Raw genomic sequence first — 18,423 nt, forward strand, 5'->3', positions numbered from 1 at the left:
AAATGGAGTTAGGTAGCCACTGAGATTATCATAGGTGGAGGAGGGTACAAAATGGAAAAGATGCCATGGATTTTGTTCATTGCTGGAAATGTGGGATTTGTCATCGCATTGGATTATACCTGTTTAGCACATCCTCTGGCAGTAGCCAGCCCTTGTTGCTATTGCAAGAGGAACACTTACCCGTATCTCAGCCTCTTCAGAGCACAGCTTGATCTGCTGGGTTAAATGGCTAATTGAAGGTGAGTGCTTCAGTGTACATTAGTCAAACCCTGTAGTTAATACGGCAGATAATTTCTTTGTAGCTGTGCACAAAGTCAAATGTCTTTATTTCTTTTGTTCATTGCCATCCCCGCAGCCAGCTATCAAGGTCTGCTGAGTTAATTGTATAATCTAGCAGAACCCTGCTTTAACTTAACCATACCTAAGGCATTTGTGTTACACAGGCACTTTTGCTCCACTTTCTTCTTTCAATGCAATTGTTCTACGTCTGCATTAAGCCACATGGAGATATTGAAAGATACTGCAGACCCAGATGACTGCCAGAGTCTCAGACTGTGACCTGCGGCCACATTGACACTATTTGCAGATATGTGTCATTTGAGGAATAATATTTCATTTTGGTGCTAACAGTTGTGTGTTCAGGCTCCAGGACACCACATCCAGGCTGTGGAGGTAGCAGTGCCCAGTCCTCCTGGAGCAAGGGCTGTGGTGGGCTCTGTACTTGGAAAAGCTGGGCTTGTTTATTTGCTTGTTGTTTAGATTTTTTGTTTTAAGTTTTCTTTTTCCTAGTTAAAGAGAAGGATAGAAAGTTGAAATGAGCTTGAGATCACCCTAAGTCCTCTAATAAAATCAGAATTCACCCAATTGTTTGTTTTACTGTTGTCCCAGGCTGCAACAGTTCAAACTCTGTATGAACACCTTCCCTCCTCCTTGCTGCTGTCCCCTGAAGTCTCCAAGCACTGCATAGCTATTACTTAAAGGCAAGAAATCCCCGTGCCTTTTGGAACTAGTATCCCCTCTTATTTGTATAGGGAAAGAAGACTTCAAGGGACACTGTGAGTACCAATGGTTGCACGTAATCCTGCGTGGGGACAGGAGCAGGCTGCAACCTTTTTGGCTCATCAGGTCTCTGTAGTGATCACAGCAACATTTTTCAACCATTATAGTTGCAACCTCTTTTGCTTCAAAAAGTAGCATCCTGTCAATTAAAGAAAAAAAAAAATTCTTTTATAAGCAGTCCACTGGGACACTGTACATGTATATTCAACCTCATCTTTCCTGCTGCTTTCACTTTGCTCTTTGGATGCTACCAGCTGAGGGACAGTCAGAGCTGCTTTACTTTCCTCCCAGCCTTCACCCAAGCGCTGGCAGAGCATGGAAGCTGCACCAGAAAGGCAGAGCGGGCAGGGTGAGAAGTGCTCTTTGGGCCTTGGCCTTTTCTGCTTCATTACCGTGAAAAGCCTACAACTGAATATCAATTCATTCGTATTCAACCTGGTCATTCTGCTTCCAGACCTCCTTTCTTTTCTGCAGCTGACAGGATGTCACAAGGAAGTGACAGGGCAGTGACAGTCTGTGTGTCATGGTCCACTTCTATTTAAACTTGATTTTTATCTAGTAATGAATCAAGCCACAGGAGTCCAGTCTGGGAAAAGAAAAAGAAGTGTCCCAAGGAAGCAAGCTGAAGCTAGAAAGTTTTTCAGTCCGTTTGGAAATAAGAATGCATTACAATGTGCTTTTTCCCTCCATACCAGACCCCTGTTTTCTCACAAGGTAGGCTGGGTATAAAAGGGGTTTTGCATTATTTATTAGTGTGCCTCTGTCACACATAATGAGGGCTATAAAGTATGTAAGAGTTTATAATTGGCTATCTGCAAGAAGTAATCCTAAGGGGGCTGTGTAAGGATCAAATAAATTATGCTTCATTAAAGTAGTTATGCCAAGGATATTGAAAATTGTTTTTAGTTGGAGGAAGAAAAAGGAGAAGCAGAAAAAGGAAAAAAAAAATCAACGCATTACTTCCCAGACCCACTTCTGTCAAAGCTTTTACAGTTCGAGGCAACATTTCAGTCCTTCTCTTTAAAATTCCTGATGTGTTCAAGATGCTAAATAAGGAGTTGCCAAGATACTTGTTCAAATAACGCATAAATGGAGTTTATCTAAATTGTTTTATTAATAAACTTAACTCTCCCATGCAGTTAAGCAGAGTTCCCAATTCCCCACTATCCACTGTTGGCACATCAGCTTTCAGGAATGAAACTTTTATCTATCCTTCTCAGGGGAATACGAATGCCTTCCCCCCTTTCCTGAATCTAATTATTGTTCTGATAATTCAGAACAAGGATTCAGTGGAAGTAAAATACAAAGAAAAAGGATGAACAGCTGGACCTAGAAGCTGTGATGGTATCATTTTAAAATGAACATTTACATTTCAGAAAAGCCACGATGAAAGTGATCTCCATGTTTCTGACTTAGTTATAGGGCTCTTCTGATCCTTCTGGAGATAATTTGTGTTACAGTGGAGTTGCCCCTAGAGTACATAAGTCAGACAAGGAAAAGTCTTGTCAGATCCAGGAGGGAGAGAATATCACTTCCCTTAAAGCAATTACTGGGTGTTATTCTCATTTTAAGCAGAAAGACAAGGAAGGACACAGTTTCTCTCATGATGCAGTACACTTGGTTTTGAACAATTTCTGGCAGTCAAAAGTACCTGTAGAAGGTCACGTGCACTTTTTGTGCTACATGGCAATACTTTGAGAAGTCTAAAAATATACCCCATAGCCCTTATGGGGCCATAGGTGCTCCAGCACTTGTCCAAGACATGAGACAAAGTCATGTTTTTGTAATTCATTGGTAAAACTTATTTTTCTGTGAAGAGGGTTTAATTTGATGGTACCATTTTTGCATTTAGCATTCCTGTAACTATCCAGCAATCTAGGACACAAGATCGAGTAGCATGTAAATATTTGGCACGTGTTAAAGGGGTCAAGGAGGGCTCTAAGGATGAGACCCTCAGCAACATTTTCTAGCAGGATGCCATTTTGTGAAAATCATAGCAAACATGAGCCACCTGCAGGAACCAAGAGCAATGGAGGGATTGCAGCTGAGCTTCTGTAACCAGCTTGAGGCAGCCTGCACACCAGAAACCTAGCCCCAGATCCAGTCTTGGGCTATTTGCTGGATGAACAACTCTGCTGAACAACTTTGGCTTGGAAACGTTTGCAGGTGGTTTTATTTGTGCCACAGTAAACACTGTGCCATTAACAAGGTCACCTGTATCAGATCTGAAATATAAACTGAGGGAATTCAAGCAAGGATCAGTGGTACAAATGGCCAGTGAAGACCACGGAAGACAGCTGGTTTTGTATGAGGAATGAAGATAAAGGTTTCTACGCAAGGAGAGATTAGGAAAAAAAAAGGACTTTTCCTCTTTCTCCTTAAAGGTTTTATCAGGTGCCATCATTCATGGCTTCTGCAGCCATCTAACATTCATCTCATAGCTGGTTTATTTTCTCTTTGTATATCTGTTTTGCTTACATTTTCCCTCAGTCCCTGTAGGAGGTCCAACAAATGCTACTGTTGCTGCTCAGCACTCCCTACTCCTAGGTCTCAATAAGAATGCATGCTTTTACCTAGAGCATTTGCATGCTCCAGTCACCAAGTATTAATCCATTAAGCCAATGATCTTGTAAATTGGAGCAGAAATATTAAGTGCTGGGGATGGCATCCAGGTACTGATAGGCTTTTATCAAGGACAGCCTTATAGCAAAGTTGTTCTTGAAGTCTTTTGCTGATCATAAACACCATTTCTGAAAAGTCTGTAGGAAGAGAGAATAGCAATGAGCTCTAACAGCCTCACAGTTCATTTCAGGGTTTTTGCTAGTTACTGCTACCATCACCTTCAAGGTCTTCATTTAACTTGATTTCTCTCTCATTCACTTCTCTCAGTTGAATGCAATGAGACTGATTCATTATTTGGTTGGCCTGATAGCATTCTAGCACTGTTTTTAAATTTTTGAAAGAAAAATCAGTATGATGTAGTCAGCAGCCACAGGAATCTTCCTCTGGAGAGAGAAGGCTATATGGAATAGCTAATTCTAGCAGGAAAAAAATGAAAAATTGAGACTTCCTGGTCTGGTGGAGAGAAGGCAAGTTGGGGGGTGGTCCCATGCACCAACAATCTTGATAAATATACAAAGTTGTTGCAAAGGGGAAGAAAAATTGTGCTCTCTGAGCCCTGTTTGAGGCTGTGGTGATTTTACTAAGCTGGGCAGCTGAACTCCACTACAACTGCTCTATCACTCCCCAACCTCAAAGGGAAAGGAGGAGAGACTATGATGAAAAGGGCTCAAGGGTTGAGATAAGGACAGGGAGATCACTGAACAGTTATTGTCACAGGCAAAACAGACTCAGCATAGGGAGATTAATGTAATTTATTACATATTACTAACAAGCTAGAGCAATGACAAAGTGGAAGAAAACAAAAAACACCTTCCCCCCATCCACTGTTTTCTACCTTCTCCCCTTGAGCAACCCAGGGGAACAGGGAATGGGGGCTGTGGTCAGTCCCTGATGCTTCGTCTCTGCCACTCCTTCATGGTCACTCTCTGCCCCTGCTCCACGTGGGGTCCCTCCCATGGGATTCTGGCACCCCCAGACCCCTGCTCCTGCGTGGGCTCCTCTCCACGGGCTGCAGCTCTGGCCCGGGGCCTGCTCCTGCGGGGGCTCTCCATGGGCCGCAGCCTCCTCCAGGCCACATCCACCTGCTCCACCGGGGGCTCCTCCACGGGCTGCAGCGTGGAGATCTGCTCCATGTGGGACCCATGGGCTGCAGGGGGACAGCCTGCTGCACCAGGGGCCTCTCCACAGCCCGCAGGGGAACTGCTGCTGCATGCCTGGAGCACCTCCTGCCCTCCTGCTGCACTGACCTGGGGGCTGTTGGGCTGCTTCTCACTCCTCTCCCAGCTGCTGTTGCACACTAGTTCTCTTCCTTTCCTAAATCTGCTCTCCTAGAGTCAAAAACAACATTGGCTTGGCTCTAGACAGTGGCAGGTCCCTTTGGAGCTGGCTGAAACTGGCCCTTATCTAACATGGGGCAGCTTTTGCCCCCTCTCTACCAAAACTTTGCCATGTAAACCCAATACAGGGGCTTAGCAAAGTCTGTGGTTTAAGGAGTAAACTTAAATTATCAGAAGGAAAATTTAGGTTAGACAATATGAAAAGCTTCTGTTTCAGACACAGAAACACAAGAACAGATTATCTTAGAAAAGGGTGGGACCTCCACTGTAAGAGCCTTTTAAGAAGAGGTAAGACAGATATTTGTCTTGGAAGATACAAGGGAGCTTATCCTGACTTGTGGCAGAAGGATGGGTTAGATGACTTCTTGATAGGACAATTCCAACCCAAGTTTCCAAGATATTTTGTGTGTGTGTGTGTGTTTAAATATGCTCTGTGTATAAAAGAGTTTCCTAAATGATACAGGAGAAAGACAGAAAGCAAAAGACTCTCAACACGAAGTTCTGGAGGGTGCTGAGACATTATTCTATTGCATTGGGATAACCCACAGGTGGGTGAGGAGAAGATTTCAAAATTAGATCAGAGGTGGACTCTTGAACCCATCATGGCAGAAGCATACCAGTGAGATTAGAAAGGGTTAAGTATGCTTGGGATTTTGATAAGTTTGTCCATATGGATTCTCTCTGGAGAGGATAAGTGGCAGCACCATATGTTTCTGAACTACAGATGTGCAATATATTTGTAACAAACTACAGCTCCTCTCCAAAATTATGATTTATCACACTTTATGACAAACTGAAAAATGGGACCTATCTGAGGGAAATTGACTTGATAGAGCATTTTTTTCCCCTGCAGATTGGTTCATCTACTGAGTTTGAACACCTGAACACCTTTGGAAAGAAAGCATAAAACTTTTTTTTTTTTTTTTTTTTTTAATCCCTTTCTTGGGTATGTCATATGAAGCAAACTTTAGAGCATGTAAAAACTGTGGAAAAAAATACAACCATCAATTTGACAGTATGCAAAGGGCATTTTGAGTGCTACACAGTTCCCATTGGAGGTGTGCTGAACCTTGTCATTCCTCTTATTGAAAACAAAGTAGCTGAGAATGGGGCTGTAGTTGTTTTCAGTTTAACTGGGGAAGCCATAGGAATGACTCATTTCACATGAAGTCTGTTATTGCTTAGACTGGACTCTTGTTTTAATTTTTAATTTTAATTTTACATGATAATTTCAGCACAAGGGCAAATTGCACTGAGTACACCTCTGTTCATGCATACATTAACTCATGTACTTAACTGCATGCTCTGCATGTAGCCTCATGGATGTGGAAGGTATTTTAAAAAGCTGTTAAAAAGTGTTGCAGCTACAGTAGCAAATGATACATTAAACTGCCCTCTCCTTCACCAATTTCCAGGTATTTCATAACACTTCAGTTGTCTATGACATCCATCAGAAAACTCTACACTGTAGAGACATGTTTGATGACCATAGGCCTGTGTGTCAGCTAAGCTGGTGTGTACCTTTTAGCAGAGTAGAGGGAGGCTAAAGCCTGTGAATCACCACTGAAAATAGTGGAAAGGGAAAAGTGAGTCTCAGCTGTGTTTGCCAGTGACTTTTACAGCATTATAGTAGTTTATCTTACTAATTATCTTTTATAGAAAAGTGTCCTCAAGAGTGATGGGGAGGAGACCTGGTATGTAGCATTCCCCTACTGGATATATGCTTTGCATTGGTTCCAGTTCCTCTCTCATTCTGGGGATCTGCCACCAAAGTGAAGTAATTGTCTGGACAGCTTTGTTATGTTATCCAGCATCTACAAACTATTCTCCTCACAGATTACTAACCTAATGAACATGGAAAAGCAATTCTGTGGGATATAATCCATGTCTGATTATTTCCAAATGCTGGGATAAGCTAAAGGCGACATCACTGAAGTGGTGCTCAGGAGAGTTGGGCTGAATTTACAGTGCAGACTTTTCCTTGTGTTTACAAATAATCTTAGTCTGCTTAGTTTGCATTGAAAGGATGTGGCAATGCCTGCCCATTTATCTTTTTTGTCAACCTAGGCATATTCACTGACATGGAATATCTTCCCTTATATCTCTCCTCATGGTCCTCCATGTTCATGTACTGGGAAATCCTTACAGCCTGGCACTTCTGCAAAGCTTCTGGCTGGTTTTATCCAGCGACCAGGTGCTATCTAAATTCATATTAATGAAAAAGAATATCCCCTTCACTACCATGGCTACATGGAGAATTATGTAGTTGGAGAAGATAATTATTAAATTACTTTTTATTAATTACAGTAGGCATCCTTGTGTTTCTAATGGAGTGATTTCTATTTAAATACACTATGTCATATGCCATATGCTGCTTTAGACTCTTTGAACTGTCAAGCATTTGATTCCAAGCCATGAAATGAAGGGGTGAGCATACAGATGGGTTGTCACATAAAGAAGTCTGATGGCATGTGATAACTCTCAGGCATTTATTTTTTTCTTCCATAAAGCTCATAATGTACAAGCAGTGATCATGGTTTGCCAAACAAAATGAGCTGACAGTCAAGGGAATTCTTCAGGCATTTCAGTTGCACTTTGCAGCTTCATTCTGCTTTTAGCAGGACCAGAAAGAGGTCACTTTTTTTTTTTCTTTTTTTTTTTTTTTTTTTTTTTTTTTTGTAGATGACTCTTTGGGGAACTATGCAGAGACTCGCCAAAGCCAGTCCTGAGTGGTCTAGTTTGGTGGTGGCAATTGAGACAGGTCAGGGTCATTTTGAAGCAGCAACTTGTTTCCATAGAAATAATTTTAAGATATAGCATACAGGTTTGCACTCGGGAACAAGGCAGTTTTTCCTTTAATGGTCTGTTCTCCCCTAACATTCAGGTCATTTCCCGTAAAGGAAGGCAGGGTTCGTGACAGGAATTGAGGCATTTGCATCTTCAGGACAGAATGAGGGCAGAAAGATAGAAGATAAGGCTCAAAATAAAGTGTAGGTAACTTTGGGAATGATTTAATTACAGATTTATACAGGTTTTTTTGAAGGTGTTTACAATACAGATATTTTCCCTTGAAGTAGGTTTCTAAGTTTACATTAAGATCAATAGATATCTAGGGTGAAACTCATTAGCCTAAATCTAGATGCTTTGTGCTGTTAGAGATACTCTAGGGTCTGCAAGTCCTGTCTGCATGGGCTGGCAGGTATGTGAGAGGACCTCAGGGAGACTTGTATTTCTCTAAACAGGTAGCTGGAGGCCAAATGAGATCCTGAACAGTGCTGGAACTGGTGAAAGGTGCTGTGTTTGCCCAGCCAAATCCTACTCTGAGTCAGTACAGCTGGTGGAGCACAACTCAGTGGCTGACCTAGGTGTCTACTCCCACTCGAGATGCCCTTGGCTATCCTACCTCCATCTGCCAGTCCAGGGGGGTCTGGCTTTCCCGACTGGCTCTGTGTCCTGTCTTTCAGTCCCTTGTGAATATCTTTGCTGGCTTAGTTAGGTAGACTTTGATGTGTCCTAAACACAGACCTATTTGTATGTATTCTTTGGGATGAGAAATACAGCTTTTTAGACTCCATTGCTTGTACTAACAAGGATCTAAATTAATTTGTCTCTTCAGAGGCATCTTCATGGGTTTAATATACCCTGTGCCATATAAGGCACTTTAAAAGGAAAACCTCTTTTGGAGCAAGAGCTAGTTTTACAGGTAGGATACCACACACAAATGCCAGTAGTCCTATACAAACACTTGACTTGAGCCCTCACTGCCTCAAGCTGAGGTGCTTGAACGATGGAAAAACAGATTCCTTACAAGTTGAAAGGGACATCCGGAGGACTTACAGTCCAACCTTCTGCTTAAATCAGGACCAATCCTGAATCATGACCACAATGATCACTTTCATACCTCCAGGTGTTCCCTTTGACAAAAGTAGCCAAGTCTGTATTTATCCAAACCGCTTTGTGCTGTGCCTCATGGCTAAACACTGGAGGGTTCCCAGTCTTGATAATCCTCCACTTACCTCATCCACGGGGACACAACCAGCACACATTGCATGAAGCCCAAAGGAGAAAACCTTGTGATGCCAGAATCTCTTATATCCAACAGCCCACACCCAGCACTCATTAGCCGGGAGAAATGGCCATGGACAATAGCCAAGGACATCCTAGCTGGTACCAAATACTTGCATCTTAATTGTCTGAGAGAATGGAAATATAAGAAGGACTGCGTGATTTGATGGTAAAGGACTCAGCCTGGAGTCCCTGCTTTGAGTCCACTTTGAGTCTGGGGTCTGCCTTAGCCTCACTTAACCATAAGCAATAAGATGTAAATTGCACAAGCATGTGTCTGTTTTCTTGGATCTCTCTAAACCCGTCTGCATGTGAATGGTGCTGTATAAGAATAGTAATAAAGGGGTTTTCAGCAAAACATCTAGCAGACGTAATTCAGCTAGTTCTCAAAAATCATATTACTCCTCCTACTGCATACATAAAATAGGATTAAACTCTTGGGTATTCTGTCTAGTGCTAACCCGTGTAGACTGTAGGACATGAGTCCTGCTGCTTTATAAAATCTAGCTACAAGTTCTTCCAGGGGTGATTTTCAGTGGTTGGAAGTGGTGGGAGCTGCAGCCTCCTGAATCTCCTCGCACCAGCACTGAGTTGGAATGGCTTTGAAAATGGAGCTGGATCTTTCCCTTCCATGGCAGCAGCTGTCACGGTGCTGCCACTTGCGCTTTTATCAAATGACTCTTACTAATTCACTTCTGTTTATTAGCAGATCTGTGATTTCTCTACTCTCCCCACTTCTCCATTTCTTTTGGGTTATTCCTGTCCCCGACCCTTATTTTCTGAAGCCTTCAGCATTGTTTTAAAACCTCCCAGGGACAAATAAAGCAGACAAGGCCCTTTCTCTGCTACCTGGTGGGTAGCAGCACAGCATCGCTGGGTGAGGATTTCCCCCTCTAAGCCTGAAGCACCTCTGTAGTAATGAGCCCACCACCTGTGATCAGATAGGTGGTGCCCCTGGTTAGCACCACAGCTCCTTGATGTGCCACATGATGGCAGCTGGCAGGCAGCTGCCGTGCCTGTTGTAGGATTCTGTTTTCTGGGATTTCTGTTGTTGTTGTTACGTTTCATCGTGTTTTGCACGCAGACAAGTGACTCCCTTATTGAGTTTATTCACATACTATGCAATTGTACCTCTCTCAAAATACGGACTGTCTATTCAGCCTCAAGGAACCAGTTAAATGTCCTATGTTCAGTGACTGCTGCTAAAAGCCCAGGTCAGGTGCGTGCATGGATTTCCTGGAGAACAGGTACTAAGCAGTGGTGGAAGGGACTGATATAATTACTTTTCTCTAATGGGGCAACAGAAAAACAAAAGGACAGAGGGATGAAGTCAAGAGAAGCAGTAGGAGTGTGGCCTTGAAGAGGGAAAATGAAGCATTTCACATCATGGTTTTTAACCAATCCCTTTCAAAACCCATTGTTTGTTGGCTAAAGCATGTCTCAAAGCAGCAGACAATCTTCATGTGCCAGCTCAATTTTACTTTTACACTGCAGGCTCACTTTTATAGCAGGTAAATGGTGAGATTTTAAATTACGAGAACCAGAGAGTCAAAGTCTGTGCCTCATCTAAAAATTGGTTTTGTTTTGCTTGTAGATATTACTATACCTTCAAGTGACAGATGGGAGTGTGAAAACTTTCTATCATCCTTGAAGATTCAGACCAGCTTAATATAGAAAAGATGTGAAAGGAAAAATCATCATTAAGATGGTCTTGAAAGGGATGACTTCCAAATTATTGTCTGTCAGCTTCTCCAGATGGCTTGAATATCTGTCAGATATGAGTGGCATTCATTACAGATGCCTAGGGAAAAAAATAAAAATTCAAGGTTTCTTTTTGGTCAGAGAAAGAGGAGAAAGTAGATGAGAAGGGGAAAGAGAGGAGGAACATATTTACATTTTTTTTTCTCACTGGGATGGAACCACACAACGGGCAGCATTCAGTTCTGGTGTTATTTTCTCTCAGCAGTGCGTGGATCAAGCTTGATCCATTCCATTTTTGTTTGTTTGTTTCTTGGTGAAAATCCACAGTGTGTTTTCCCAGTGGCCCTGGGCTCCTTCCAGGTGCAGAAGGCTTTCCAGGTCAGCCAGGCAGACCGTCCCCAGCTGCTGCCCACAGAGGTCCTTTCTGGCACCTAGGCAGTCCCTCTGGCTGTGTTGGTGTAACTTGTAGCTGGGATGTACAACGAGCAATACAGTTTCCAGTGACCATCTGAAAAGCATTACAGACACTTTAAAAGGCCAGAACAAAGGAAAACCATTGTTTCTGTTCCTGTTTGCAAATGCATTTTCTAGTGGCAAGACTTTGAGGCTAAGTCTAATGCTAAGTGCCCCACTTACTGCCATCATGACCTCTCTTTATTGATCAATGTGATGGGTTTTCCCATCAGATTTGTCTGAATCAGGCAGTTAGGTTTATCCTATTCAAGGGAGAAGGAAGGACACTGGGGAAGGTTTGGCTTTATTTTAATAGATTTTGGTGACGCAATGATCAAATGGGCTGGCGACAAAACAGAAAAGAGCCATGAAACAATTGGGCACACTATGACTTCAAGAAGTGAGAGGAAGAGCTGAGCCTGTAAAGCATGACTTCCTAGCTATGGACTGTTATCAGAATTACAGACAATTATTTATGGTGTGATGCCTGCAAGGGTTATCGAAGCACATTGTTAGGTGGAGGCTCCTATTCAAGCCACAGAAGCAGGCTGAGGACTGCCCACTGCAGGGAATTGCAACCTTCAGGTTTTGTGCATTTGCTTTTCCTGATTGCTGTTGGCCTTACTGAGCCCATTGATGCAGAAAAATCTGGTTATGTCTCGTGTTTTATTAATCCTTCTCTACCTATTGCTTGAGAATTGCTATTCTTGGGGTTATTAATAGTGGTTGATATTTACCTCTTGGAGGAAGCGGATTGCTACAGGCCACAAATCATGCCTTTATCACCTCAAAGATGAAACCTCCATCTGTGCCAAACCACTAATATAATTACTGCCCCTTCCCTAACACCCCCTGCTCAGCAGCATCAGCTGTGTGCAGACCCTGCTAGATGCAATTATTTTCAATCACACCTCCGGACAAACAAGATCATCTTTCAGATACTAAGTGTTGCTAAAGGACTACCATGATGGGGACGGCAGTCTGGGGTGGATGAGGATCACTCTGGGTAGTTTATCACTGAGGTATCCTTTCTCCTAGTCTGTAGTGTCACAATTTGTAGGGCCTGGGGATGCCGCAGCCGCAGAGAGCTGTGATGTGCTGCTTGTATAAGGTCAGTGCAGTTGGCCAGGAGGGGCAGCATGGCTCACGCAGCCACAGGTTCACAACAGCTGCCATGGGGGAAACCACTGGCTCAGGGTTTTTGAAAGCAGGTCCAGTGTTTTGTGTTGAGAAGGTCTAGGCAGCTTTTTACCTAGCACATAGGCTGGTCTTAGCTTGCTTTTTGGAAGTATCCACCTCCCTGCATGGACTATAAAAAGAACCAAGAGGCTAGATGGGACTCTTAAACATTGAAGCCAATCTCTTAATTCCAGCTTTGCATAGCCAAAGTTGGCTGTGTTTAAGTCATGACGCTTGCAACAGCAGTGTTTCATGGCTCCTCAGGCTCAGCACAGGGCAAGACGCCCATTTCACTCATGAATGCAGAGCTGCTCCAGAAGAGGTGGTCTGGGATAGTGCCCACACCTCCAGTGACACATGGTGCAGCTTCCCAAACAGCAGCCATGTGCCACCAGCACCTCTGCTGCCTGCTGGCCCCATCCCAGCAATCAGCACCTCAAGCTGCCACCCCTTTTTGAAGCTGCTGTTTAGGGACCTGCACATTTCCTTCCTCTTTCTATTTCTTTTAATGACTGTAGCGGATAATGGAAGATGACAGATGATGGTAATTACAGCACTGTGGTGTTTTTTTTTTTTTTTTTCCTTTCTCAACGAATGTTATAGGCATCCTAAGCATTTTAAGCAGCTGTAAAGATGGGTGTGGTGCCCTGGGTAGAATAGCTAGCTAAATATGTTAACTGTAGGGCAGGCTGGGATGTGACTCTTGAGCTAAACCAGTCACCTCTCTCTAGCAAAGCAGCAAAATTAGCTTAAGGTTTTCTGTTGGGTCTGTGGCCTTTGTATTTAGTTTACTTAACTGAAGGTTGCAGCTATTCCATGGAATCTATGTTCTCTGTGATTAAACAGATAGGATGAGAGCACATGTATGAATTACTAGAGATAATAGTGTGCAGTCTTTTTGCTTTCCCAGGATCTGATCCAGACATTGAGTTGCTTGCAAGCACAAGTAGATTGACTAGAGGGGGAGGAGGGGGCTGAGGGCTTTGGTCCAAGTCCTGTTAACATCATGGGCTTTGAGGCACACCCCACACTTAATGCATAAAATAAGGGAGGTGGTACTAGCCCTGTTGCAGTGATGCAGAATCCTGCTGAAAGCAACGGGACAGATCCTGCACCATCACACACACACAATCATGCATATATATACCACAGGGTAGAAGGCAAAAATTATAAAATTATAAAGCCTAATGACTAGTGGGCTCTAAGTCTTTGTGGAAGTGCACTGAAGGTCCATGAGCTTGGCCCTCACCCTGTCTGTGAGAAGAACCGGGAACACAACTGCTTTGTCAATAGACTTAAATCCTTACCAGCCTATCTGTGCCACTGCAGGGATATGTCTGAAGGTGAATTGCAAGTGCAGCGATGTGCAGAAGCAAACAGGCACATGTGCAAGTGTTAGGAAGATAGTGTTAGCTCCTGTTTTCATTCACTGAGAGCATAAGTTTCTAGTGAGTTTTGCCCTGTACTGTATCATTTGCTTTTATATCATCCTGCTGGCAAGAAGGTTCTGTCCTGTTCTTGAGAAGTTACTGGACCTTGAATATCCAAACCTGAGTTGCTGCTGGGCAAGACTGGAGCTGTGAGATACACCTGAACAAGAAAGTTCCAGCAATTAGGGAGCAGTACTCCAGTTAGGTACTGAGTTGTGCCTCCTTGGCAAAAAGTATGGTAAGAAAAGCAAAACTGTCCTCTGATCCCCACCTCTCATAGCATTTCAAATCATATTCTTGTTCCTCGTCTTTATCTTCAGGTGTTACATGGCACATGCCCAAGATATCTCAAAAAGTAAAATGAGTTTGTCCAGGAGACAAATATTCTCAGGTGTCTGTTTTACCTGTGGAATGAACTGCAGAAACTGAGGATGCTCCACATTTTTCCTTTCTGGAGTATATACAGTTGATCAAAATTACAATTATACAGAATATAAAATAAAACTCTTCCAATTAAACACAAATCTTACTGAAATGAGACACAGCTACATTCATTCCTAGGAAGAAGATGCCAGAAAAACATATGATATGCATTACTGGAAAGCACCTACATTTTATGGTGATGCGTGTGTCTAGAACCATCAGCTTTAGTTCTAGGACTTACTCCATACCATATGTTTATAGCTTGTCACTTAAGTGGCAATCCCATTAAGAAATGAGATTTAGAGCACATAATCATGTATCAGCCCAGTTCTTTTCCTTCCCTTCTCCCCTTCCTCTCTGTCTCTTTTCAGGAATGTTTAGCCCATGGACCAGTTTGACAAAGTGATCCAACAGAATTTTATTCAACTGGGACTGTTTAGCCTGGAGAAGAGGAGGCTCAGGGGCGACCTTATTGCACTCTACGGGTACCTGAAAGGAGGCTGTAGCGAGGTGGGGGTTGGTCTATTCTCCCACGTGCCTGGTGACAGGACGAGGGGGAATGGGCTAAAATTGCGCCAGGGGAGGTTTAGGTTGGATATTAGGAAGAACTTCTTTACTGAACAGGTTGTTAGGCATTGGAATAGGCTGCCCAGGGAAGTGGTTGAGTCACCATCCCTGGAGGTCTTTAAAAGATGTTTAGATGCAGAGCTTAGGGATATGGTTTAGTGGAGGACTTGTTCGTGTTAGGTCAGAGGTTGGACTCGGTGATCTTGGAGGTCTCTTCCAACCTAGACTATTCTGTGATTCTGTGATTCTGTGAATCAAAACCAACTGAATAACAGATACCAAAAGAGATGTCAAAATGACAGCTTTAGGAGTTGTGGCCACTTGGTACCTGTTGCAGTAGGTGTAAGTGTTTTTGCCTGATGGCAACGTGGCACTGTACTCTTGGCAGCCCCCTTGCTCTTTGGCAGTTTTTGTGGTTGCTAAAGGGAGCATGTGTTTGCCCATGGCCTTCTACCTCGACCTTAGCATGTAAGCATGCTGCCCCTTGCCCCTGGGGACCATACCACAAGTTTGGTGCCCAAGCGATGCTAATCCTACTTGGACCTCAGAGTCTCTTGGGTTGGTGTTAAGTGCTCTGCGTCTGTTGTCTTTGGTCAGTCAGAAAAGGGGTTCTTGGTGGAGGGCTCTGTGGCGACACTGGCATTGTGCTCCATGAAAGAAACTCAGCCCTGCCAAACTGCAAACTCAACTGGAGAAGCAGTTGTCCCCATTACAGGGAGTTTTTCTGACATAGCACGCTATTTTGTTCGTATTGGGTTTATTCATACAGGTAGTGGTGAGGCAGTGGGTTATTAGACAGTAATTACTCTGGTTATTAAGCAGTATGGGCTGGCTCTAAGGATAAGCACCCACATGGGAGTGAAGTAGCTTCTTTGGAGCAACTTAACATTACAATATATTGGACTACTAATGCATTTTTAACTGTATCTCTGGGGTTTTAGTACAAAAAAAAAAAAGGTCCTGATTCTATTCTCCTAGTACATTCTCAACCATCCCCTAATTTAATTTCTTGAGATTTAAATGAGTTGATCAGAGAACAGGGCTAGACATTATGTCTGTGCCTAAGCAAGGCTTACATCAGAGGCTGTTACTCAGTAGAGTATATAAGAGTTTCCTAGTTATATGAAAGAAACAAGGAAATCTAGGATTATTTCTAATATTCTTATCAATCAACAATAATTGCATTTTAGACCAAAGTAGAGGCTAGATTTTAATTCAAGTCCAGACACTCCCATATGAGGTACTTTAAGAACCCATAGATTTTAAAAGTGGCACGGCCTGACCCCCAAAATGTGTTTTGACTGAAACTGGGCTTTGAGTTTACAAAGATGTACGTACAAAAAAGGGACAGAGGGTATGAAACGGGGGTGAAGAAGCCTGGCTGAGGTCTGGGAGCCAAGGCCTGCAGCCTCTGTACCTAATGTAGCACTGGGGGCAGATGGAGTGAATCGGTACGAGGTGTTCGGAAGAGGATGTGCTCTGGAGGATGGCAGAGGAAAGTGTTGTGAATTATATTCGTGGGAAAAACAAAACAAACAAATAAAAAACAACCAACAAGCAACAACCTATTGCTGCAACTAAACTCAAAGAAAACAAACAGCCCTCTGTGAATGCAGTGCTCACCAGAGGCTCTTACCACCTGAGGAGAGTAATTGGCAAGTGCTGAGCAAGAGCTTGTTCTGGGTTTGGAGGGGCAGCATTGTCATGCTAATAGTCCTTTCACTTGCCTGCAGTGCTGCTCTTGTGCTCTCCTGGAAGAGTGGTGCAGAAGGCTTTCCCAGGACCTATTTGTGCAGAAGGGCTTGGCTGCTGCTTTGGCTGCTCTCCTTCGGCCTGCCCTCCTACCCCTGCACACACCTCCCTGCCCCTCGCAATGCAGCCCTTCAAGCATTTGTGAGGGCTGGGACCCAAGATGATTGAAACCAGACAACAGGGCTGGCCAGGGCTCCATCACCCTGTGAGACAATCTCTGGTGCCTGGGTGCTCATCCTCCCTTCCCCAGCCTTTCTTATAATCAATGGTGAAGTTTCTCCTTGCCCTATAGGGTCCTGCCCCACTCCATGCTCTAATTGTTTCACAGTGCCCTTCTTGCTTTAACAGTTCATGTGAGAATCAATCTTTTTTTTCTTTTTTTCTTTTCTTTTTTTTTTTTTTTTAAGAATCTTAAGCTGTCATTGACAAATATAGACTGAGTTTTGGCTGAAGTTCTCTTGTCTGAGAAACATCCTTTCAAAGAATTTAAGTGTAAGGCACTCTCGTTTACATGGATCCTACCAGCTGCTCTCAGCTCTGCAGCCCCGGGGAAAAAAATCAGATGTGTGAATGCTGCTAGTGAGGACATTAAAAGCAACCATATCCAGGTCAGGTGAAGTTCTGAAAATGCCTAGCATTCATGTGCCCTTAATTGCTTTTCTGCCCTTACAGCTGTGCATCAATGCACCATCCGTGAGGGGCCTGCCTCCAGAATTTCTTTTCTATTATGTCACATAAATATGGAGAGAGGAGCAGGCAGAGACTGCTCAGTGAGGAAAGGAAGGAGTAGACTTGAGTAGCAGGAAGAAATTTGAATTTATTGGGGAAGTTCTAATATTGGGCCTAACCCTGGGCAGGTAGGCCTGGAGGAGCTGCTGTGTTCCTCTGCTAACAGCTAAGGTGCTAAGAGCAACAAACATCAGGAGAAAGATGGGATAGAACTTCTTTATGTCTTTAAGTGAGTCAAGAAAATAATAAGGTGATTTCTGTATCTTATTGGAGCAATGAATAATGCAGATATCATGAGGACAGAGACTGTAGAAATGTACAGATACGTCCAGGCCCTGAGTCAGAATCACCCTCAGGACTCCTGTGAGACTGGTGTGACATCCCCAGGGCCTCTGTCACCACATCCAGGGCTTTGCAGCACTAGGAGCATACCACCAGAATAGCTCTGCCAGGAAGCACACAGTCTTTATTCCTATTGTCAAGAGAGGAAAAGTGAGCTGGTTTTAGCTCAAGAAACTTGCCCAAACCCAGACAGCTGTGGTTGTAGGGCTTCAAACCCTGTCCCAGTCTACATAACAGGTAAAAGGCACTACTGAAAACCCATGCTGCAGACTTTCTGAGGAATTAATTGTCTGCCTCTTCATCCTGCAAAGTATGCGGTGCACTCGGGCTGTTACCTACATAGGGACTCAATTCCAGTCTTATAAATAAGATCTGACACAAAGGAGGTAAAATTAAATGATTTAGCACATGTTCAACTATTCTCTTCAGACTGTCCTTGTTAAAAAAAAAAAAAAAAAAAAAAAAAAGATCTTTGCCAACTACACCTGCTTTTTGGCAGCTTCTTCAGTGACAGCTGAGAATGCAATATGATAAAAATGCCACTTCTACAAAATAATCATGTCCCGTTGGGTGATTCCCAGCAAGATCTTGTGAAGGAAAAGACTTAGCTGAAGCACATCTGTTCTGGACTGCATGAGGACTGGCAAAAGCAAAGCATGCTGCAAATGTTAAGCCAAACACAATAACAGGTACAATGGCTCAAGAGCTCAGTTGTTTTGCTGAAATGATGTGAGAAAACTTTGTGTGGCATGTACCTGTGGTAT

The 18,423-nt window shown here is 43.3% G+C and overlaps 1 protein-coding gene across 1 annotated transcript in view; it reads left to right on the top strand.

The window, feature by feature from the left end:
* Nucleotides 1–18,423, top strand: part of LHFPL6 (LHFPL tetraspan subfamily member 6) — a 140,173-nt gene that overhangs the window by 105,969 nt on the left and 15,781 nt on the right. The gene's annotated exons all lie outside the window — the stretch shown is intronic.

This window comes from Oxyura jamaicensis, chromosome 1, assembly GCF_011077185.1.
Source record: "Oxyura jamaicensis isolate SHBP4307 breed ruddy duck chromosome 1, BPBGC_Ojam_1.0, whole genome shotgun sequence".
NCBI lineage: Eukaryota > Metazoa > Chordata > Aves > Anseriformes > Anatidae > Oxyura > Oxyura jamaicensis.